This window comes from Agelaius tricolor, unplaced genomic scaffold, assembly GCF_023055355.1.
Source record: "Agelaius tricolor isolate 1412-34295 unplaced genomic scaffold, bAgeTri1.0.p SCAF_8, whole genome shotgun sequence".
NCBI classification, from domain to species: domain Eukaryota; kingdom Metazoa; phylum Chordata; class Aves; order Passeriformes; family Icteridae; genus Agelaius; species Agelaius tricolor.
In genome coordinates, this window is record NW_027269268.1 from 31018835 (window position 1) to 31044297 (window position 25463).

Consider the following 25463-nt stretch of genomic DNA (forward strand, 5'->3'; position numbering starts at 1 on the left):
TAGTTGAAGAATTGAACAACCTCAGGAAAGATATTTTGTGAACCAGACTTGAGCTATATTTTCTCACATCAGCCAGTCTTCTTGAAATTTTTAGAAAATCCTGGTGGTGGTGTTTTGGGTTGTTTTTCTTGATCTTTTCTTTCTTTTCACTCTAGCCAACAGTTATTTACTTGTCTTATTTTATACATTTGTTTTATACAATAGTTTACAAATGGAAAATTTTCTTAAGATATGTATTTAGGATGTAGTATAGCTAACCTGTAGAAGTGCTTAAGTTATGCAAATATATATGCTGTGTATCTCTAGTTATTTTAGCTTTTAGCATTCCTGTGTATTGCAATTAATTTAGATCCATGTTTTGAGCATCTTGCATTGTTTCTTGCTTCTGAGAGTTAGTGGAACAGCCTCACAAAGAAATGCCCTTTGATGATAAGATTGCAAAGTAGGAGTGAATAAGCAGAAGAGGAGTATGCCAGACTATAATAATGTTTGTAACATTAATTAAATTGTTTGTTAAGTAATATATTCGGACAGATGAGTGTTTCCCAGCTTCTACATAGCCCATTATGTGTTCTAGTAAATTAAAACTAGGAAACCTTTGTTGGAGTTATAGTGCTCAAACTGACATCTAATTCCCCCAGACAATAGGTACAAGCCTGCAAGCCTCTCTAATTCTTTCCAGTCTTTACATTTATTGATTCTTTTGTAAACGTGTTTCATCCAATCTATTACAAAGAGCACTGGTTAGAAGTGTGAAGTTTGCCACGTCTGACCTAAGGCACGTGAAAACCAGCAGCTATCTGCCAGACAGCCATACAGTTGGGCATCCCAGATTTACTTCCAATCACTAGAAAATTTGGGCCTTTAATGGCTGGTTTGGTTCCTGCTTTGTGTAGAGGGACTGACATGTTAATTCTTTGATCTGTCTGGTTTGCAACTGAATTTAGTTCAGCTATCATTTGTATTCCTGGTTCTAAATGTTTTATTACTCGGGTTGGCTTATATAAGTAGTTTGTTTTGATTCAGAACTTCATTTTCCCTAGTCCTGAGTAATGTTTTGCGTATACATATGTATGTTTCTTACTGCAAAGTATGGATTTAATCCCTTTTTTTTCTTAACTTGTCAGGTTTTTTGCATGTGTTATTATGACAAAGTTACCAAATAATTAATGCATAATCTCTGAATGGATATAGTAAATTTTAGTGAAATGGAACAGTAAATTTTAGTGAAATGAGCACAATACATTTTTATTATTTTCTTCATCTTATACTGTAAAACATATGTAATTAATAATTGATAGTAAACAAACACATCTTATTTTTCCTACCATATTCATCACCAGTTTCAAAGCTTTGAAGTTCAGTAAATAATTTATGATAGTTGTTAGTGTAAGGAAATCTAACTGTACTCCTGATCCTGCTTGCTTTTTGTCCTTGTTCTCAAGCATAACTTTGATTGGTAGCTGAACTGAATGATAAAGAATGTATGAATAACTGATGGGGTTCATTAAACACATGAAAATTAAATCAACTATTTTTAATTTAAAAAAATTTGGAAATACATAATGAAAATTTTGTGTATCTTAATTTTATTTTTTTTAAATTTGAAATGAGTCGCATAAGACAATGAAGAAGTGAATGTTTTTAATACAAAGTGAAATGTGTTTTCAGCCTGCTTTTGTTCTCAAAACTTCAATCAGGTTGTCTTTTAGCCTTGTTAAATATCTTGCTGAGATCTGCTGTGTTTGCTGAGAATGTAACAAAAGGTGTGAGAGTACAAAAATGAAGAAATACATGGTTTTGGCCTTAACTGAAATGTTTCATAAAATGTTAATTCCTTTGTTTTTCCTTGCTTGCATGGAAAACCCAAAGATTGTGGAGAGATTTTTAAAGATTGAAGAGATTTTTTTTCCAGATCATTCAAGCTGAAAAGGTCTTTTATTTGTGTCTTTATAAAATTTCTTAAATAATCCAGTAATATATTGTGAGTCTTCAAATATATTCTGACTTACCTAAAACTTGACATAAAGCAGGAAAAAAAATACATGACTTCAGGCAGAGAGGTAAAACTTCTGTGTAATTCTGTAACTTCCAGGTACCGGTTTATGGCATCTCCAGTTTAACCTTCAAAACAGAGTGAGATCAGGACATAGCAAAGTAGTTTGAATCCATCCTCATTCAGCTGCAAAAGGCAATGCAGTGTAAAACCTCTCATGGAGTTTTGCCAGACTGAGTGGGGAACTGTGGTCGAAGTTTGATGTACCTAAGAATATATTTAATTTCTTTTTATTTTTTAAAATAATTTTTTTTTTTTGTGCATTTAAATGGAGCTGCATGACAGCACTTGTGCTCAAGGCAACAGGACTGTGTAGCAATCTGTGGCCATTGTGTCCCTGGGCAGGCTGCAGCCTGCAGTGCTTGTCTTGCTGTGCTGCTGTGTGTATGTGGAGCCCCAGGCCTTTGTTCCTGACACGGGTGGTCTGGGAGCACGGGGTGTAAATGGATTCTGTTTTGTACAGCTGTAATTACAATGAGGCATCACAGTGAAGCTTTAAAGAATATTTTCAATGCAGGGCTGAATATATAAGGCGCTAACCAGGAGGAGGCTGTTATTCCATGGTCTAGGGTCTTCTGGGTCTGAGGTTTAGGCTGGTTTGTGAGACTTTCCACTTAAAGGTGATTTATAGGTATCATGAGTCAGATGTTGTGAAAATTACCAAGAACAGCAAGAACCTATTATTGGCTTTCAGAAATTTATTGTCTCTCAAGGTTTCCTGTACACCACTGTTATTTCCCTTGAAATCAGTGTGGGACTTGCCTTGTGTTGGCAAGACCACATTAAGCTATTATTGTCATTAGTTCAGTAATTTTTCTGGTGTGGCAGATGACAGAAGAGGAATGTTTTGGGAAGTTTCTGACTTTGACCAATATGGTGATAATTTCACTTGACAAAGGCACGTTACTACTTTCTCCCTATTGAGTAATAAAAACCTTCTCCAGAAAATGAATTTGTTAGATTATTTCAGGGACCAAAAAAAAAAAAAGGCCACCATCTTTTATAATTAAAAGAGTTAGCCTAAATATAGATGTTACCATCGACTGCTTAGTGTTGTTTGACAGTGGCAAATTTTTTCCTTTAGAGGTCTGTAAATGATGTGATGAGCAAGTATTCAATCTTCATTTGGTAGCTTTAGCTGCTTCTTGAAAAGGACTTTGGTTTGGTTTCGTTTTAAAACCTCTTCTTCTTCTTTCCTCCCATGGTTCCTTTCATGCTTGTTTTGTCTATTTTTAACTGCTGCACTGCAAAAACAAGTGATAATGATAAGGCTAATGATGAGCACCCATATTCTTTTGGAAGCTTTAAAATTGTTAAAGGATAATCAGCAAATAACATTATAAGAAACGTGTGACTGCAGTGTGATCTCATGCATGTTAATTTTTCACTGCAAGAGGAACCTGTGTCTCTGGCTTCATAGATCACCTTGAAGGATTGGGGCTTGCTTTTTGTAAGGAACATGGTTTGCAACAATACATCACCTTCTTTTCTTTGCTCCTAGAGAGAATCTGCTGACAGCAGGGCTATGATAGAACAGGCCACATCCACCATTGACTTTTTCCTTTCAGTGTCACCTTGGGACATCATGTCTGGTTTCCAAGTGATGATAATTTTGTAACTGTGTTTTAGTACTTCGCTTTTTTTGTCGCCTTGTGCAGCCTACTGGCTCTTCAGGGGCTAAGTTCATGTGTTGCACAAACTGGGTGCAGAAATGCTGTAGAAGAGGAAAAATCTCAGTCATTTTCATGCTGCCTTATTTTTATTTTTTTTCAAGTCAGGCTTTGTGAACACTTAGAAATTGTGCAAATTTTTATAGAATTGTAATCTGGTTTTGTAAACATCTGGATTTCTTGGCAAGGATGATAAAGCAGAAAAGGTGGAGAAAAGACAGACTTGAAGGATAAAAGGAGCCTTAACTAAAGGAAGCAGGTTAGCAATTATGTGTGCACTGCCAGTGTTCAAGATAGAATACTGCTCACACACAGAGCTCAGTTATCTGCAGAACAAAGGAGCAGCTTACGGAACTCCCAGTACAGAGAGACTCAGTAGTAATTTTCGTGACCTCTTGTAATCTTGTAAAATTGTGAGGTATTCACAAATTCAATGCTTTGTTCGCTTACTGAAAATCTTTGGAGTTAAATTAATAAAACAAACTTGGGTAGCTATCAGTGAATACCTTTGTGAACTAAATCTTCCTTTTCAGGCCACTAGCATTGCCAGTTAAACTATCAAAAGCAGCTTTATTATTATTAAAATAATAATTTTTTTTGTGCAAATCTACTTGAAGAAATAAGTAATTCATGGTAAAAGATATGAAAATTGGAATCTGTCAAATGTGTATTTGTACATAACCTTTCCTTAAGTACTGAACTCTGTCTTTAATGTGTATTAGTTGCTAAATCAAGTCAGATGTCTGAGGCGAGAAATGGAAAGCTGATAGCAAATATTCATAGTGGAAGCTGATAACAGCCTTAATTAAGCTGCTGCTATCTTTCCATGATAAATTTAGAACTTCTCCATAAGTCATCTGACTTTAATGCTCTATTTGCATCCAGGAGTGTTTGATTTAGATCAGTGTCTCTGTTAAGAAATCTGCAGATGTCTCTTTGATAGCCCTAGCTGTCTCTCAAGAAGAGCCTGGGAGCTTTGTTTTCCTGTGTTGCAGGGTAGAGAATGAGGTGTACATTGACCTAAAGCTGACCTTCCAGCATTTAGCTTTTTCAAGGTTGGCATTCCCTGAGAAATACTTATTTCTTTAATGACTAGTGCTTTCTCATACAATTTCTTGAACCCAGAATTCCTTAATCTTTTTGTTACTGTACTTGCATAGTTCAAAGAAGCTTTACCATGAAAACTGGATAACAGGATAATTTTAGAATAATTCTAGAAGCTTGGGTGGCACAGCCCAAGACAGCTCTATTCATGTAGTGTTAATTGCAATTAAACAGAAAGGTTCTAAGATAACAAATGATGTGTTGAGCCTTTTGGGTAACAATTTAGTATCATGTCACCAGATTGTTTGGATGGATTTGTTGTCTTGCTGATTTTGCTTTCAGCAGTTGTACACATTGTAAATGCCTTAATCATCAACTGAACTGTCTGAGACACTTCTTTTTATTTTAATTCTTTTCAGAACAGGGAAGAATAACTTAATTTGAAAGTTAATACTTGTATTAGAATTTTTTGATCAAAAAATAAATTGTTTTTCCTGTCTAGAAATTCTGCCATTGTTTCTGAGCCAGACATTTTAACAGGATTCTTCTTTATAGTTAGAAAAAATCTTGGGAGAGTCTGGTGCTACTTCCTCACAGAGAGTGAATACACACTATTCAGAAATGGTAATTCTCACAGTTGTCTAAACCTGAGATAAAGTAGATCATTAAGTTGATGTAAATTATAAAAGTCATCTGCATGTTTGTCTAGAAGTCCAGTATTCATGTATTTTGTGTGAAAACAAACACAAAACAGGAGAGTTATTTCACCAGAACCTGAGAAGTGGTGTGAGAACAAGGAGCTCTGCATGAGAGGTGTGGAGGATCTGATGCTTATGAGCACTTAGACCAGGCAACAGAAATCAAGTGTGTTCTGCTGTATTCCTGCTGCCTGCACTTGTATGTGCTAGCATTCTCTCCTAGCTCTTTTCTGCTTTTCACTTTCTCCTTTTTTTTAACGTGGTATGTCTCTGGATGAATTTTTACAGTTTTTTAAAGAGGATTTTGAAATTTAATTTGAATTTAGTTATTTTCCTGCATGTGTGCACTTATACATCTCTGTTACTCTGTAGTGCTGCTAATTCAGCAGTATTTCGTAGCTTCTGAGGTGTTAGGATTTCCTGGTGTCATACCTTGGGGACAGGAAGCAGAAACAGTCAAGAAATATGAGCCAATGTGCATAATTGTGACATGCTTGAAGTTGCTCTTCGGGCAATTGCCATTTGTGAGAACCTGATGGCTGAAGATAATATTGGTAGTTTTCTTATCTATCAGTCACTAAGACAGTGGCCAGTTGAGTGGAATTTGTACCTGCAGAAATAAATTTTTGAAATTACATCTCTGGATGGTTAGTATAGTTAGATAGTTATAAATTTTTATATATTTTTAAATAGTTTTATATGTACATACAGTTATATTGATTGATAGCACATGTATTAGCTAATTAGCTAATAATCTGTCACAAAAGTAGCTGAAAAATACTTTTCCAAAAAAACTAAGAAGCTAATATTTACACTTCTGTACTCTATAATTATTCTGTTGTATTTGTCTGCTTGTGATCAGATTGTATTTTAAGGAAATTGAAACCAAAATTGTAGATGCCTCTCTGTGCAGGGCTATGTTACTCTGAGGTACCTGGAATGTTTCTGGACAAAATAAATATTCTGTGTGGGTAGTTCTGCATATCAGCAGGTGTGGGAGCATCAAGCTGGCGAGTGCAGATCCAGAACACATGTGGGGCTTACATTATCTGAAGAGATTCTCTGCTTTGTGATTAGAAAGGTGACACATGTAAGAAACTCCTACAGATGAGTGGATATCAGTGTTGCTTTGTTGCCTCACTCCCCTCAGTTTACATACTGCCCTCTTTGCTGCAGTATTTGCAGAACAATTCACTGTAGTAGCTGTGTTTCCAAAGTGCTGCTGAGTACAGAAGCAGATGGCAGCTCAGTCATTTATCCATCTTGCACTATTTATTTCTATTATTTCTCTGGAAACAAATGAATTGATGTTAAGCTGTTGCTTCCCATCTCCTGCTTTTCCTGTTTGCTCACTTTTTTTTTTCCATTTTTTAAGAGAAGATAGAAATCATCTCTGGTTTCTGTTGATGGTTTTCTTTTGTTCATCTAGTCACGAATATTTCAGTGCTGTAATGAGAGGTCTTTGAAATGCTGTGGAAGGTGATGTACCAAAAGAATAAAAATTAACTAAGACAAATTAGTTTCTTCTGTTTCTAGAGGCACACATGTCAAGATGATGATAAGAGTATGTCTCAAATACAAATTAGGGTTGAAGATTTGTGTGGGTTTTGTGGGTGCATAGGGAGACACCACCAGTCCAACTTCCTTCCGTTTTGTGTCCTTTTGGACAGTGTGGGCTTTTAAAGACTTCTGGTGACTCCTCATGTGAAATAAACAGCTACTTTCCTCTCCAGCAGAAACAGTGCCAGGTGGATTTGGCACTGCTTGGAGAACTCTGCTTGCAAAGGTAACTATCAGTAATTCATTGCCTACATGCAAGGTTGTATCAAGTTAGGTCTTGTATGGTGACCTCAAACTCCACTGAATCTTTTTTATTTGTTTGTTTTTATGAGATCATGGAAAAGACTCTAGGGTTTTTTTGTACTTAGTTGTGGATCCTTTAGAATACGGTCAGAATGAAACATTTTATTTTGTACTTAGTTGTGGATCCTTTAGAATATAGCAGAATAAAATAATTTTGACAGATCAAATTGACAGTCTGTTAAGAGGGAAGACTTCTCTCTTCAGAAGACACTTATTTGAAGTGCTAGACCATCATTCTGTGTGGACACATTTAATTGCGTATATTTCAATTACTGCTGGTGGGCTGGAGGAATAAGCTAAATAAAACCAGGGTGGTGAGCATGCACTGACCATGGCTGTCATTTCACTAAAGAAAAATATGTAAGGTTAGAGTAGATCCCATTGCCTTAGAGCTGAGGGAGAGGGGTTAAAAAAAAGTAAGCAACCCCACGGCTGAACTGAAGTTTGTGTTGCAAGACCTATAAGGTAATCAGTACTGCAAAGACGTGAGCTAGAGTTGTGTGTCTTCTGTTGGAGGACTCTACTTTCTTTAAGGAATAATATCAGCTGTGTGGGTAGACTTAATTTGTATGGATTGTTAAGTGTGGAGAAGATGGTGGGGAAGAGAGCCCATTAAAATGGGTTCCTGCCCTTACCTCTCAGTGTGCATGATGGTCTCACATTCCCCTGATACAAGTTTGTGGAAAAGGTAGAGTGAGTGGGAGAGCCAGGAACAGCGTTGATCCATCAGTTTCAATAGTCTCTGCAATCTTCTGGGTATCCCTGATTTCAGCCAGCACACTGCCTTACATTGGTGCTTCCTGCTGTTTGGAGTGCTCAGCTGGTGGTGCTGCAGAGGAAGGCAGAGCTGACAATTAGCTTGGCTGTTACTCAAATGGCTGCATGGTGCTCCAGTTCCCAGACAGACACGGTAATTTGGGGTAAGGAGAACACATTTTCTGAAAGGTGGCTGCGTATTTCGTTTGGGTGTTGCAAACAGTGTGAATTTCACCATGGGTTTATATGAATGGGACTACATTTTATTTCTTTTTTCACTGTCTTTCTTCAAACCCAAGTCCTGATCTGGAAAAGGAAAGGGCACAAGGCTGGCTGGTTTCCCATAGCACAGTGGTGAGTAAGAGGATGGTACTGTGTGACTTGTGTAGGCCTCTGGGAAATTGAGATTCTTTCTTGGATCGACTATGCAAAGAACTGTGAATCCCAGAATAATATTACTCATAAATTGCCCTACATTAATTTCAATTCTGTGTAGCACATGTAAATGAAAATCTTGGAAACACGTTTGCTAAATCATGAGGTAAATGGTCTTGTTGATGACTGCAGAGTTGCTCTGGGGTTGGAGCTATTAAGCCCTTATTATGGGAATCCAACAGGGCAAATTAAGAGAAACCTGTGTGTGTGCTTGTTATTTTAGGACTTTTATGCTTTCTTCTGAGAGACCTCATGTAGGACCCCATGACCTAAAAAGACTTGATATCTTTTAGTCAGAGGTTAAGTTTCGAAATCTCAGTTACTGATCTATCAACAATAGAAACAATCACCTTAAGGGGGGTTTAGTGTTGTTATTCTTTAATGCTAAAAAGCTGAATATTGCTTTTAGTAATACCTGTAAAATAGCTTTTTAACTTTCTGCCTAGTTGTATATGGTGTTTTCACTTATAACTGTGTGTTTTTGTAAATTGGGGGGGATAATTTACGGTTTTCATTGTAAGTAGCTGCCCAGTGGGTTTCTTGTTTGTTTGTAACACTATTGTAAGCATTCTTTAATTTGGGAGTGTTCAGATGCTATACATGAGTATTCCTTGGAAATACTATTGCAAGTACGCAAAACCATTGTGCACGGTAGAATTTGCCACTATAAGAAATTCTATCATAAAAGAACTAATGCATGATATTTTTTTGCAAGCTTTAACTTTTACATTTCAAGGCTTAAATGTGCAATCCATTGAAAACAAGTATTGCTCCTGTTTATAATGCTTGCTGGATATCTCCCCAGAGGCAGGATTTTAGAGATTTAACAATTTTTAATACCAGTATATGAATGTATCCTTTTACATAAATTTCAATTTCACTTTGGATCAGGTGAATCATCTCTCTCACTATTTCTTTTTCTAACTTTACCCAGCATTCTCTGGAATATTACCTATCTGAAAAACTGTCATAGTCTTCTAGTGCCATTTTTGCCAGGATCATAAGTGTTTTCAGTAATATTCGTGAGCAGCATTACTGACAGAGCTTGAGTTCCAGCTGAATCAGTTTAGTCTTTTGATGGCATAATTATTTTGCCAGCCGTCGCTCTTGTAGCAGTGGAACTCCCCTTTGAGGAAAAATGAGGTCATTCATCTTTTGTAAGATTCATACATGAGCTTTATCACTATAGTAATAAAATTCATTGCTTGGTCGGTAACCACAAAGGACTCATAGGAATGAAAATTGTAACCATGCTTACATGCATTGCCATGTGCACAGTTAGGTTGCTGTTAGAATAAGGACTTCATAATGCACCTGTAAATAAAGAGGGAGTGTGTGCTTTGGATTAATTTATGGAATGTTGGACAGTTTGAACAAAATCGTAAAAATACCTGAAACAATACTCTGTCCTTCCTGCATTATCTCAGATTTCATTGGTAAGCTTGATAAACCTTTTTTTTCTACTTATTGTATGTATTTACAGCTAATATTCTAGGACCCTGTGTTGTCTTTAAATGGCATTTTCCCACCATCCTTGCCAGTTTGTTTATAAGGCTGTTATCTGCAATTTGCACCAACAGTGCTTTGATGTCTTCTCTGTAAACTATATTCTACCTATATATCTTCACTAGTGTTCACTTTTGTTTTTAATTTTCATCTTTGTATTTAATGTGAAATATTATTAAAATTATCCAAAATTATTCTTACCTATGGTTACAGAGAGATTTAATAATTACAACATGTAGTATAGGGTCTGACTGACTGCATTGCCATTAAGGAATGATTTTCATTCAGTGATATTTTGGGAAGTTTCTAACCCTGTGAATGAATATGTTGGGCTGGGGACTGTGGTAGCTTTGCTTTGGTGCTTCTGCTTGCCTTGCTACTGTGAATAATTGTCATCAAGTGCAGGGGAGATCTGTAGAGGTCGGGCAGTGGTGCTGCTTTACCTGCAGCTGCCAGCCTGCCCACACCTGTCTGCTGCACAAAGCACAACGTCCTCATGGCTTGCAAATCACACTGCCTGTAAAGCCTGACAGTGCAGAAGGGTGAAAAGAATAACTGAAGTCTAAAAAAAAGGTGTGTTTAGGCTTTTTTGTCCGTGGTGCCAAGCACTTTCAGTTTGTATTTAAGGAAAAGGGTGCATAGCATTTTGGAGGTGGCATGCAACAGCATGCAAGGATGCCTGGTAACAGCAGTATGGAAATTTCCATTCCAGAGGACTCCTGAAAGGAATTTCAAAGGCAGCAATAGAAAGGATGAGTGAATGGGCTGGAGCAGAAAAAAATTCCTTTGTTGTGTGAGTACATAAAAAGTACTTTTTAAATGAAGATTGTTAATGAATCCATTCTTGTTAATGTATCACACTGAGGTTCTGCTAGGCTCATCTTTTTTTAAAAAATCAAGGCAGTTGAACACATGCATCTAATGTGCATTGAATGCTAAAGCAAATTCAAGTCATTACCTGCTCTTCTTAATGAAGAAAGTGCCAGTGGTGGGAAGCGTAACACAGACAATGCTTTTAATGAAATTAAGTTTGCACATGGTCCCAAGCATACTAATATCTCTAGGTGATACCCATCTCCTTAATTCCAAGATTTCTATTATTTTAAGAGCTATAAGTATCTAAAGAGAAACCATAAAATTGATTTTGTGCACCTTAATTTTTAACTGTTTGTTTTCCATCTCTTTCCCTCTTGGATAGAAGCTGATTTTTCAGGAACTTGTTACTCTTATAAGTGGATCTTCTGCTAAGGTTTTTAAAGCATCCCTGAGATCCTAATAAGAAATGCAAAAAGGAGAAAGCTTATATTCCTGCAGACTACAGCTGCAGTGTATTTCAGAATATTGTGTAACAAATCACTGCAAGCTATTCTGTACAAATGATGAAACTGGATAAAATACCATATGGTGCTGCACAGTACTTCAAAGAATTATTTCAATATTATGAATGGGCTAAAATATCACATGCAGATTTATTCAGTCTAATTGGGACTTCACAGTTGTACTGTTGTAAAGGAGAATATCTGTGCAAGCTAAGTTGTGGGCAGGGGAGGTGGAATCAGACTATAGTACTATTGTATATGGGAATTAACTTTTCCTAAAATGCATAACAAACATGATCATCTAGCATGCTGTTAGCAGCAGCACAGTAGGTTTTATGGTACTTTTGTAATTTGGATACTCTGATTAGAGTCTAATTGGATTCCTGGGCAACATTCGTAAGTTGTGTAAAGACTATTTGAAATAATGGGATTGACATTAACCTTTTAAAGTTTCTTTAAAAAAAATCTGTTTGAAAAGATTAAAAAATAAGCTGCAGAAGAAGCTTAGAGATTTCAGGAAAAATTCTCTTGTGTCATAGACTATAGGCATTCATTCTGATTGGCTCTGCAATGGATAAAATAAATTTGTTTGGGTTTTTTTTTTCCTGGCCTCTAACTACTTGTAGTTGGAGGCCAGGAAAAAAACATCCAATAAAAAACATCCAGTTCAACTTGAAAAAAATAGCTGGCTTGAAATTTGGCCAAAAATTGTCATTTAGGAGTTCAATAAATACTTACAGAAAAACTAAAACTCAGGGAGGCACAGTATATTCAATGACTTTGTGTTTCAGGGAGGAGATGCTGATATAGATGCATCGAGTACTTCTGCTTTTGGAAAAATAAAAAAGGTGTATTTGTCTTTTTTTAACTATAGCTCACATTTGTGAGGTTGGTGTTCTGTTGTTGTCTAAGCAAAAGTAAGGCAGGGGTGCACTGTTTTACTGTTTTTTTGTGTCCTTGCCTGTGCTTATATAAAACAAATCAAGGCTGGTTCAGAATGCTGTGCAGAGCAAATATTAACCTTAAGCTCCTCTTATTTCCTTGAGTATTGTTACTTCTTTCTGAAACTGTGCACCTGGCAATCATTGAAATGCCAATGCAAAAGAGGAATTCTATGGACATGGCAAAGGGGATGGGCAGAAGTAGTGGAAACTTTGATTTAAATTGTTACAAAATTCATAAACTTGATTAGACTCTGTGATACTTTTAAGTCTCATCAGAGTGTGGCTGACAGGATGCTGTGAGGTCTCAGGTAATCTCATGTCTTCTGCACATTGATGCTGTTTGCTGTGAGGCTGTGGAAAATGGATAAATGTTGGGCTGAAAACACCACAGGAAATAAAATCCACAAATGATGGGGTGCAAAAATTTTACCTGGCATAAGCCTTATAATGATGTCAATGTTTGCCTTTTTAAAAATTATTATTAAAAGGAGCATCTTTTACAAAGGAATAGCTGCTGGCTAAACTGATTTTTCACATTTGAACTCAGATGCAGTTAATCATCTTTTAATAGGTTTAGAAGACATTTGTGAGTCTGATCTACATGTCATCGTACAAAGTGAACTAAGAAATACCTGGAGAAAGGAGAAATTTGTTCAACACAGCCTCAGGGGAGCTGAGAAAGTCCCTTAGGACAAGAAAAAGCTGTTAAGAGGAGCTGGGATATGCAAAATAGCTTTGGCTTGGGCAGTTTGTTCTTGCTATTGAGGAAACTGAGGCAGGGAGATGAGTGTGCTTTTACAGTTTTGTTTGCATGTGCATAGATTTGTTTTAGCATGATCTGAAATAAAAACCCTAATCTGGAATCACTGTGGTTTGGTGCTATCCTTTTCAGTGCTTTTCCTGGTGGTATGACTGATTAATCTAGAATGCCTTCAAGTTCTGGAGCCCTGTGAAGCACTGCGCACACAGTGAACAGGATTTTATGAGGTCAGGCTCTTACTAGGAGGCTTAATCATCTCTACTGCAATGCCTAATTTATGGGAAGAATAGGGATGTTTGCCACTGCAGACCAGGAGAGGGACTCTGCCAAAGTCTCTTCAGAGCCTTGAGCTCCTGGGACCTGCAGTTCTTTCTTGGCAACACTGTGAAAATAGTGCATCTCTATTAGTTCAATGAAAGATATTCCATCTGACTTTTGACCAATAATCACCTTTTCAGGGTAGTATATAATTTTTTTTCTTTTTTTTTTCCTTGTTTGGGAAACTCATAATTCAGGTCATGAATGTATATTTTGTAGTTCTATCAGCTCTTGTTAGTGTCTCATTAAAGGGTTCTCCAGTGTGTGGTATGATAAATTGGGGAATAATTACAGTTGCAGGGGTATTCTTCAGGTCATCTAGTTCAGCCTCTTGCTCAAAGCAGGGCTTCCTTCAAAGTGGAGTCAGGTGGTTGAGGGTGTTGTTAAGTCAAACTCAGAAATTCCCCAAGGATGAAGATTTCACAGCCTCTCTTGGCAGGCAGTTCCAGCCCTTAACCATCCTCATTACGAAGCTGTGGGGATGCAGGCTTGGGTGTCTCATTTTTTACTTCTGGGTAAGATGCAGATTAATTCAACACACCAAGCCTGTTTGTTTTTGATCTAGAGCTTTTAAACTGATGCACTCTAAGAATAGTGAATTGCTTTTAAATCATTGTTAGGGTTTTACTTGTTGGCATCTGTTTTGATATATTGGAGCTGCAAGAGAGTGTTTTGTAACTCATGATATGTTGAGTTCTGTTACCTTATAACATAGTTGACATACATTTATGGGTTTTTTTCTCCTCTTTGTAATTGGAGTCTGCATTCTTGGCTGAGATGAGGAGCTTGCATCTCTCTGGTTTTTGCACCTATCTCTATAAAGAGCTATTATTTTCAGCTGTCTTCAGAAAAAAAAGAAACCAACTGTTGTAATGCGTGCATCAAGCTGCATAGCTCGAGGATTGTATTATTCATAAGAGAATATATACTCTATAGAATATAGGGTCTGAAAGTAGTTGATAATCTAGTTAAAACATGAAATTGCTGTTATGTGTGTTCTTGAAGGGAAAATAAAAGTGGGAAGGTATAGGGTTTTTCTCATGTAACTCTCTAGCTAATCAGGAGCTTCTAAAATAACATAGGTCATTGAAGATAAAGTTATCCAAAAGGTTATATCACTTTTCATGTCTCTAAAAATTATTTTTCTTTCTGTATGAACACTACTATCTCTTGAAGAAAGGGACTTGACTGCAGTGCTAATGAAGTGTAAAGAACTAAAGCTGTCACTGCTGCAAATGGTATTTTCAGGAACAAGAAGTTAGTTTACTTGATACCTCATAGCAAATGTCTTCAAAAGCCTAAGGTGCTGTCTGTGTGAGTTACGAGGAAAGTGTTGGGAGAGGAGGTGTTTATGTAGTCTGTCTGGTATGTCTTTTCCAAAATATATCTGTGGGTACGTACTTTGGGAACATTTTAAAGTAAAACCAATGTGTTTAGTATACTTCCCTTACTAAGGGGAACTTGCAACTGGTCAATCACACCAGTCATTCCAAACACGTGTCAGAAAAACCCACCCGTGTACTGTGCTCTGCAAGTTTTGACCAACTAACTGAGAAACTGTTTTTAAAATATTGTAAGAAATATTCTAACATTACTGTTACTAATTTTATATAGTCTTAGAGATAACTTTGTGGTGTATTTTTCCAAGGCTTCTTTTTTTTAATATCTTTTAATATGTGTTTGTACTAGTAGTAGAAATTAAGTCTTCTCTGTAATATAAACCTGGAAGTTGGAATGGATTGTGATGTAGTGAAATATGACCACATTTCTGTTCACCTAAGGTTAACCTGGTGGGTCACTGGATCACCATTGCAGGGGACAAAGGAAACAACAGCTATGTACCTGGTATACTTAGATTTTTTTGTTGTTCTCTGATCCTGTTAAAAGCCACTTGAACTCAAAGTGCTTGAACTGAATTGCCAAGCATGGACTTTGCCTTAGAAAATGGGAGCACGGCCCCTGAGTTTTGGTAATCTCTTGTCAAGAGAAAAGGGTTAAGACCCTATTAGGTAGGAATCAGGCATTTGGACTTTTGAGAATCCCTGGATACACCCTTCTGATAACTGCAGGACCCTGTGTGTTTGTAACAATCGTGCTGCTAATCATATATTGATTCTTATTTTTTTGTCAAGTAAGTGAGTATCTATCTGTTCCTACATAGTGTTAAAGGGAAATCTAGTGCATGAAGAACTCCAACCAGCTATGTGAGTCCAGGCTGAGAAAGGTGGAGTGTGGGTTGTTAACAAAACCAGTTGATGATTTAAAGATTTAGCTGTATGAAAAAAATTTCCTTTAGATAGTCCTAGTAAGTACACTATTACCTAACTTTTACTAAATACTTAATTGAATCTGAAATGCTGAATAGAAATCCTTTTTTCCTGATAATATAGTATTATTTGTATCTTAAAGGATATGCAAGTAAATCCTCAATTTATGCATAGTTTTGGTTTTATAATGATGTTTCTTGAAAATATGAATAGGTGTGCTGATCTTGCATCCAAGACTTCAATATTCATCTTCCTTATTTAGTCATCTAAAGCTAGGGAAGATACCTTATACTTGTGTTCACAGTCGTTTGTTATCGGTCATTAAAATGCTGCATAGTCATTGGTTATAGGGTTAAAATCTTGTTTGGTCATTTGTTCTGGAGAGTTAAAATATTGACTGCAATGTAAGAAATTGAACTCTACTTGGAATATTAATATCTCCCCTAACTGATGTCTCAAATGAGAGCATTGTCACTTAAAAGTAGTGCGCTGCTTTAGCAATCTACTTATCATGAACTCATATCCACAATAGAATTGCATATAATGGATAATGTCAGAAATTTGGGTGGGGAATTAATAGCTGTAATTTACTTTCTGGTTATGCTGCCTTTTCTTTCTGAGAAAATACATGTGCTTTGAAATTTATTGCAGACACACATTCTCAATCGGCAATTAAGTTATATTTTCTTTTTGTGTGTAAAAAGTAATAAATTTAGTGGAGATTCACTTGGCAGTGTGGGAGGGAGAAAGCAGAGGTCTACTTCTACATTTACTTCACCTTACCCCATCTCCTTGCCACCTGCTCTTCAGCCATGGCATTGAGAGCCTGCCCTCCAGTTTGCTGCTGTGACTTCTCCATAGCTCCAGGCCTGCACATCACATCCCACTTTCCATCTCTTCAGCCAAATACCTCTGTTTCTTTGTCTTCAAAATATCTTAGGGCTTAACAGTACAATAAGTCAATCACTGGAGTATCCAGTACCCCAGTACAAGATCAAAATACAATTCTGAGTTGATAGCAATTCACTCCTTTGGGTTTCTTCTTTTTTACTTCCCAGAAGCACTTTTATGTTGACATGTGTGTCCCTTATTCATGCCATTCTGACATGGTGCAGGACAGGCTGGTCTTCCTTGCACTTGCCTAAGCTCACTCTGGCCAGTTTGGCAGATGTAGCAGTCGTTTTTGTTGAAGTCAAGTTTGTACCATTAGGCAATAGAGCAGTGCTCCTCTCTGCTGCCACTGTTCAGAGAATCATTGCGTTGTTAGCCTAGTAAACATTTTTAGTTTGAGTGCTGGCAGCTTATCATGTCAACTATTGACAGAGGTAAATTTCCCTCTATATTAATGCAGCAGGAAAATTGCCAAGCAGGCATTTTTCTGCATTTTTTTTACAGAAACCAGCAATGGCTACAAACTGAGCCTTTTGGGTGTGAGTCTGTGGAGTTGGTTTTAGAATTTTTGAAGTAATCAGAAGTTAGGAATTCTAAAAACAAATACCTAGATAGACTTAATAAGAGGTATTGTAACAAATTAAAAAATACTTTTTTCTCTAAAAGTATAGAATTGATGCCAGCAAACTGTTTTATGACTTTACTGTACATGATAATGGTTAACCTAAGTCAGCTTCTCTGGTTGAAGATATCCATTGTATGTTCTTCTCTTGGGACATTCCCTTTTCCTTATATATTTGAAGGGTGACAGAGGCATGTGGCTTTACTGCTTAGGGAAAGAGCCTATTTTAAAATTTGCCAAGGTGATTTGAATTGGCATAGTCCAGAAGGTTTGGTTTGTCATTGGGATGTTGGTTTTTTTGGTTTGTGGTTTTTTGTTTCGTTTTTGTTTTTTTCATTTCCCCCCTTGCCTTCCCCCCCCCCCCCACTTATTCATCTCTTTGTACCTGTGTCTAATTGAAAGATATTGTGCAATCATTTACTGAAGTCTTCCATTTCTGTGACTCACTAAATTTCCTTATTTGTGTCATATACTATATGGCATAATTACAGAATTGATCCAGGAAAAAAAAGAAAATGCCTTTGCTTTTGGAGACTTCCTTTGAATTTTCAGTCACTGATGTAAAGGTTGGCAAATAGTGGTCAAGTTGAATAGACTTAGAGGGTACCTCTAAGAAATGAAACCTCTCCTAGACTAAAAACCACCTTAAAATCACTATCTTATTTCTGTTATTTATGTATTCATTTTTTGACAGCATTAATTTTAAAGTTTCATAAATCTAATATATAATACATTTAGATATCAAAATCAAATACAGTAGACACACAAAGTTTAGGAAGTGAGAAAATGAGAGATTGATGCTGGCAGGTACAATCTTGCTACTGTTTTCCTGTGGTATCAGTCATGGACTCTGTAGCAAACATGTTATAAAGATTGCATCAAAATACATGAAACTTACATAAACTGAGAAACATTCTTTATTAATATTTAGCTTTAAATGGAAAGTCTCACTTGCCATTATACACATTTTATTCCATAATTTTTTAATGGTCACCTTGCAGCATGGATAATGTAGTTTTTAAATGTGGGTTTTGGACTCTTAATCCCTCTTTGTTACAGGACAGTCTGCCATACAAACTGCAGAAATATTTAGCAAACACCTGGAAAAGGATGACAAGTTTAGATTCAGGAGACAGATGTGTTTGAGAGACCTGGTTGAGTCTGCTCCTTGTTTCAGTAGTTTGGATGACCTCTGTTACTTGAAGGGCTCCAAAACTGGATTGGCAGCACCATGTGCCAGACTGAGTGGCTATTGCCTCAAAGAAAAACCTGGTTGCTGCAGGTGTTTACCCAAGATGCAAAGAAGATTGCTCTTTCCAGTGGTGCAGACTTCATACTTGTGTTTTAAAAAGCATCATCTCTCTCCTGTCCCTGCAGCTGTGTTATTACACTGTTAATTGATTTGGGATCCTGGACTGGATCTTTAAGTTGTACTGATAGTGTTTGTGGAATATGACAGAATTTTACTGACCAAGGCATGAAAAAAATCAAGGTTTCTGACAGGTTATATGGAAATTAGCTCTGAAACAGCTGATCTGAAGAAAGAGAAGATATTTCTGTAGCTTGAGAGACTTATCCATGCAGAGTTTCAAAGTCAATCTTAGCCCAGTGGATCTATCTTTAAGAAGTTGCCATTTTAATTGACTGTGACACATGGTAGGCCACCAGCACCCCAGTTATTCCCCTGGTGTGCTGTTCCCCTTGGTTCTGTCACTGCAGGAGCAGATTCTAGCCCTCAAGCTGGCAGAGGATCGCCTTCAAGAACAAATGGGAGTCATGTACAGCTGAAATAATGGCTTCTGTGTCACTTACACTATTACCTTTGGTTCTGACATGTACCTGGTGGGAAAAAGAATATGCTTAAGTAGTGCCATAAAATATTTGGTTTTCTGCCATAAATTAAAAATAGTTAATAGGGAATAAGTGTCTTAGCTCTAGCCAACTGAACCACTTGTTGCTATTGGTCTGATGGTGTAATAACTCTGGCAAGTTCTGTGAGCTGGTAAAAACAGTGAATGTCTCTTTATGTGAAGACTTTTCAGTTTATTGAGAAATTTCTAGGAACAAGATCAAGTTCCATTGTTTAAACATATTTTAGTAGTACATATCACTGAAAAAACTTTCAGTATGATTTTTTAGTCTCGCTGCAGAGTTTCTTACTAATGTGTTTGCTTTCTAATGGATAGTTTTGGTTGGAAATCTGTGGGAAAAAAAAGCACTATTACTCTGACTTAAGCATTTTAGAACAGCTATTTCTACCTTTAAAAGAGGTAATTTGAGAAAACTGTAACTTTTCTAGTGTTCTTTCTCATGGAAATATGTTTAAAGATAAGTGTCAAGAGTAACTAGAATATGATGCAGAAAGAAATAATCTGAGAACTGAGAATTCTGTTCTTTCTTGGCAGCACCTAACCCAGTCTGACCAAGAACAAGACTTCTCTGACCATCTAAGCCAGTCTGACCAAGAGCAAGACTACTCCCATAGCCATTGCTGTTAAACTGTTCAGGCCCTTGACAGCTGGATCATTTACTGACCCTTCTCTTCATGTGATTTCTTCTGGGATCAAACACAGCAGTGCCATGCTCAGCATTTCCCAAATGCAGGAGGACTGAACAAGAGACAGGCTTATCTTAGATTGACGACTAGATTGATGGTAAGCAGCACAGAAGGTTCAAGCCTCATGCTAGCATAAAATCATTTGACAGATAGAAATATTTGCTTATGAATTGAAAGAGTAGGTAATAATAGTGGTTTTTTATGATTACATTACATGATATTTTGTGATTACATAGACTAATAGCTAGCAGATGGCAGAGTATACATTTTACTTGTTTACCAAGTTGATGGATGGCCGTGATTGAAAAACATTTTTTCCTTGTTGCATTACTCTAAAAGCTTGTAGTGGACAGGCAATTTACAATATGAGTCAACAATAATTTGTATCTGCTCTGGATTTTGGGGGGCATCAGTTATTCTCTTTATTTTATTTGACTTCTCTCAATATTTTCTTCTTAGAGGAACAGGGTAAAAATGAAATCTACTTTGAAAGCCAGGTCTTTAAAGGGATGCATGTGTGCTTACAGTCTTCATGTACAAATAGTGTCTATTTGTATGAAGAATAAATGGTGGGAGGTTTTCTCCACTGTTCTATTTCAATGTTTATCATATTACTTGGACATTTTGATGAAGAGAGATATGCTCTGTCTTTTGTTTAGGCACCTCAGCACAAATCTACATTGCTATATTGCATGCTACCAAGAAAGTTAAAACTATCCAGTCACAATAATCATTGCAGTGGTTTTCATCCCTTCTTTTTAATTGGTATTGACTTACTCATATTATCTATGTGTATGTTTTAGATGTATCTCCTCTTCAAGTGTTGTTTGTTTGGTTTTCTTTCTTAGGTGCAATGACTTGGGAATACTCCATAGCTGTGCAGTTGTTTCATGAGTAGCAGACCTAAAACCTGACTTTCTTTCTAGGTTCATTGCCTATGTATTTTAGTCCCCACCGTTAGGTGCTCTGGCTCCCTGCCATGTTCCTCAAATGTACCATTCATTTTAGTCTCTTTCAATGGTTTTTGTGTGTGTTAGGGATGTCATGCTTGTGGTTTCAACAAATAGAACATGAATTTTGATTAGTAGTAGAGTGACTTTTCTTCAAGGGAAGAGGGGCAAAGCTGTGGTTGCTCTTCCTTAAAGAATCACTGTTGGGTCCTATTGTTTCTGTTAGGTTTCTGTTTTCTGTGAAATTCATATCTGAGACATCTAGTATCTTGCAAAATTTGATAGAACTTGGACAACATGGTTCAAATTTTATGACTTTGTGATTAGTCATCTCATAATAACATTTTTTTCTGGAAAAATCAGGCTAAAACACTTAGATGGAGCCAGAATGTCATTTCTGCTTAAAGAATCCAATAAGACCATGGATTTTTTCCCCTTGGTAAAAGAGGAAGGCAAATCATTGCAAGAATTACTGTGACTGGACAGGATAAAACATAACTTGAGATACTATTTTCAAATAACAATACTTTTGCCTTTCAGCCAGAGGACGCTTCATAACATGCCTATTTGTAACAGAAATATTGAATCTGTTTAAAACTGTCCCTTGAATTTCCTTTATGAATTTACACACTTAAGACCTGAAAATACATTCTATATGTTCAGTTTTATATCAATCATGGTTAGATCCACCAAGCCTCTGTAATTCTGCCTTACAACTACTGTCTCTCAAAGAGTTTTCATTACTCCAAACTGCTAGTGGCCTTTCAGCAGGAGGAAGCCCACAATATTGTCTTATCTTGTGTGATGTGGGGGGAAAAAGTATATTCAGATAGTTGCTGGTTTAGTGAGCTTGTTTGTCATTGGCCTATTCCCAAGGTACACTTTTTTCCTGGGCAGTAATTGATCCATTTTTTATTTCCTTCATCTGCTTTTCCCCACTGCATTCAGATTTTTGTGGCAAATATATGTGTCTTATATTTGTCATATATGTATATATATGTCAACAATTACTGCCTTGTTCAGCTTCCCTACCCTTGACTGAATTTTTATTTTGCATTCTCCACAAAGTCCAAGTTTCAGACCAGTATGATAATGCGACTTTTTCCAGCTTGTATCAGTAAAGATGAAATGCCTTTGGTAGTGATGCCTAACTCTGGTTGCAAAGAGGAGAATGAGAAATAAACAGTAGAAATCTAGCTACCAAGGCTCCAAATTGATTTTTGTATGGACACCTGACTTATGTACAGAATCTCACTGGTAAATGCTTGAGGTCACCAGGACAGGAGAAGAGCAGGAGTAGACCAGAAAGAGCAATGCTTGTCTGTCCTTGTACATTTGTATTGTGCTCTTGCTGGGAGAAGATGAGTGCTCCAGCAAAAAGTGACTGTAGAAACTGAAGTGAACTGAAAAGTGACTAAAGAAACTGCAGCAAAAACAGTTTCCATGTCTGGATTCACTGTGTAATGCTTGCTGGATTCAGATGAAGCCAGGTTATGGGGTGAGGATCACGGTTTCATGAACGCTGTCAGAGTCCCTGCCTGGGCTTACACCTGCCTGCCTGAGTGTTAGAGGCGATGAATGCAGATGAAGGCAGGGAAATGGACCCACCTTAAAATTTACTTTATGAAAGTAAATATTAACTTAGGTGAGCCTTGGTAACAGGGAGACCCCAAACTTTGGGATGGGACAAGGAACTGGGCACAGACCTGGCTAGGAGTAGCAGAAGATAGGGTTGCTGCCCTTGTGTAAAGTTTCATGAAAACTAATCTTAGTCCTGTTGTGGAAATACATATCAACCTGTCTGGTTTAGAAGATGACAGTGATTGACATGCAAGTCCTGTTAACGTGCAGATCCCAGAGTTTTGTTAGGATTATAGATGATAAAGTAAGGGATGGGTCCTAATTAAACAATATATAGAATGTACAGTTTACTTCAGTTGTCTTTGCTCAGATTTTTACTTGCAACATTGATTCTTACTTATGCATGTAGTCTGCAGACTCTTCTAACAATGTGATACTTCCATTAACCATCATCAGTATTTGCAAACAGGAGATTCATTCACATTGGGTAACAAATAATTTGTTCCTCAGAACTGTCTCAAAGAATATGTTGCAGCTTTTTTACCAATTGATCTGATTTGTAAGGTGATGGGTATATTGATCAAATTTCAAAACTGAACCTCTGTATTTGGGGAATGTAGTGAAAGTTAACCACAGACTGTCATAACTGATGTGCTACATATTTAGTTACTGAAGTGTGAAGGCTTCTAAGAAGGCTATGAACTTTTACCTGGTGATTTTCCAGAACCATCAGGAGGTGGTCTTCAAAAAGCCTTAAGAGCCAAGGGAAGCTCTTAGAGAGGAGGAAAGTGCTGTTGTCTGCTCAAAGCTTAAGCTACTGTGCATGCTTACTCCCAGATTTGCAAGCGTTGGTTCAAGTACCTGCATCTGCTGATTTGTGTGCTGCTACTGTGTCTGTGTCCAAGGAAGGTGGTTCAAGAGTATCTCAAAATAAGAACAAAAAGATTCAGGTTTTCTGATAAAAACTGTGTGCCATTCATGATATAGCAATAGATTTTGCCTCTGTGTGTTTCATGGTAGTGATTTTCACCTCTTAACCATTTACTAAGTGATACAAGTAAAATTTGTTACTTTTTTCTTCATTTCTGATTTTGCTTCGGCTTTTAGAGAAGAGAAACTATTTTATTACTGCCTCTATGCCAAGTTGCATGCTTTACCTTCTAACCAAAACCAAAACTGAAGGTATTTTAAATGGTGCACTACTCCATCATTGTTTTCATACGTCACTGTATCAGTCTCTTCTAGTTTGATTTAGGATGATTGCTCTTCAGATTTGTAAATCACTGCTTCATAAGCCTCAACAGTTTTGGGGAGGTCATGGAATTGGTGGGGTTTATTCTGTTTTGACTTTAAAAAAGCAAAAAACCTGTTGTATCTCTTTAGCAATTAAAAAAATATTTACTGCCTGGCAAATGACAGTGTTTAAGCACCTGATTCAATTTAGAAGAAATAATTTACAATTAGCTTAGTCTTAAGAAGTTTGGAATAGAAAGTACTCATATATTGTTTCTTAGTCAAAAAGCACTAGGTTCAATAGCAATGCTAACACAAGGCTTTGAGATGGTATTTATGAAGGGTTGAGGGAAAACAAAAAACAATATGAGAGAAGAAGTAGTTCATATCTCCAGGAGACATATTTTCAGTAACAAAAAAACTTTGTTCTTTCGAACATTGTTTTTGTAGTCACTTTTCAAAATTAGTGGTAGATTTTAATGGAATTGGCATATTGCATGCAGAAAATAGAGTATATTTGTAGCAGTGTAGGTATATTAAATTATTCCAGCAAATCACTTTAAAGTATGAAAATTGTACAAATAACACTCAGCCCTGCACTTAAAAAAAAGCGATTAGAAGATTCTACTGTTGTAGATCCCCAAGAGTGACTAGAAAGAATGAAGGAAAAAATTGTTTTTGTTTCCCCTCTGTTTGTGTCATCTGTGGACACCAGTCCCCTCTCCCCTTGCCAAATGACACTGATTTGTTTACATGTTTTGATTAGGAACCCAGGCATTATATGGCTCATATTCTAGATACTATTGTTTGTCAGATAGGAGCAGACATCTTGCTCAAGGTCACAAGAAGAAAAATCTGTTTCATGATGCTGAATATAAAATTTTTTCTCTCCACTTAGTTCCCTCTTTACCCTGTAAAAAGCCTGTTTGGAAAATTAAGTACTATCCATTTGTATTAGCAGTTTTCTGTGAGAAAAAATTCTTATAGTTAAAAGTAGGATATTGATTGGGATAACATCCCTATACATAAAACATTCACTGACATATCTTCTGTATTTCCAGTCTATCCCTTACAGGGAAGATCACACTTCTTCCCTTTATTTAAGAATAAATAGTAATTTTAAAAAGCACTCTTTCCCTGCATACACACTCTCACAAATGATTGACTGTATTTGTTTAGATCACTTGCACTGTCTTGGGGAAGCTAGAGGGAAAATTGGAAATGCATCTACTGTATCTCTTGTGTAAATTAGTTTTTTGATCGTTTTGATAGAAGATAATTGCTTAAACATGACAGTTAATTTGTGTTGTGTTCCAGTGTAGAAGCTTCAGAGAAAGTGTGTTACAGCATGTACAGCTGACTTTACTTTCAATTTTCTTGACTTCATACCAGAGGCATTTTTATCTCTGCTAGAAGTACAGTACGTATTTTTTGCAGTATGCTAATACAGCAATCTGTGCAGGGAATAGAATCTTGCTTTTAATCTTAATTTAGAAGTTACTGGCAATGACCATGTCTTTGCTATAAAAAATTACAAAATTGGGAAAATGTAATATTTAATGCCTGACCCTCAGGGTCTTGTAATCTAGCTGAAATCAGTTTTTCCAAGCAATGAAAAATACACTTAAATCTATTTTTTATCAATAGTTTATAGGAAGGTTAAGTTAAAAGGCTTATTTTAGCACCTTTATATTAAATATATTTATTTGTTATAGTGCATGGATAATTTTCAAAAAATATAATTTTTGCTTCATAATAAAGCCCCTAGTGTTCTAACCTGGGATTATAAGCAGGCATTGGCTTTCAATGAAATAGTAAGTGAGTGAATAATCATATTGATAGTTCTGGCTATAAAAGAAATCCAGGTGTTCACTATTGGTCTGTCCAAATCAGTTCTCAAATCCTGGTGTCTGACATAAATTGAAGTGAAGCAATTAAATTGTAACATAATGCTGTGTCATTGCACCTCAGTCTGAAATTGTGCTGGTACTCT

The 25463-nt window shown here is 36.6% G+C and overlaps 1 protein-coding gene across 30 annotated transcripts in view; it reads left to right on the forward strand.

Moving 5' to 3' along the window:
- The window catches only part of TENM3 (teneurin transmembrane protein 3), a 1291378-nt gene that overhangs the window by 921622 nt on the left and 344293 nt on the right, over positions 1-25463 (forward strand). For 23 of the 30 annotated variants that reach the window (XM_071432135.1, XM_071432137.1, XM_071432120.1 and 20 more), the window contains one exon: positions 19555-19803. The exons of the other annotated variants lie outside the window; for them this stretch is intronic. The gene's annotated coding sequence lies outside the window, so the exon portion shown is untranslated. The remainder of the gene's footprint in view (positions 1-19554; positions 19804-25463) is intronic. 30 annotated transcript variants of the gene reach the window in all.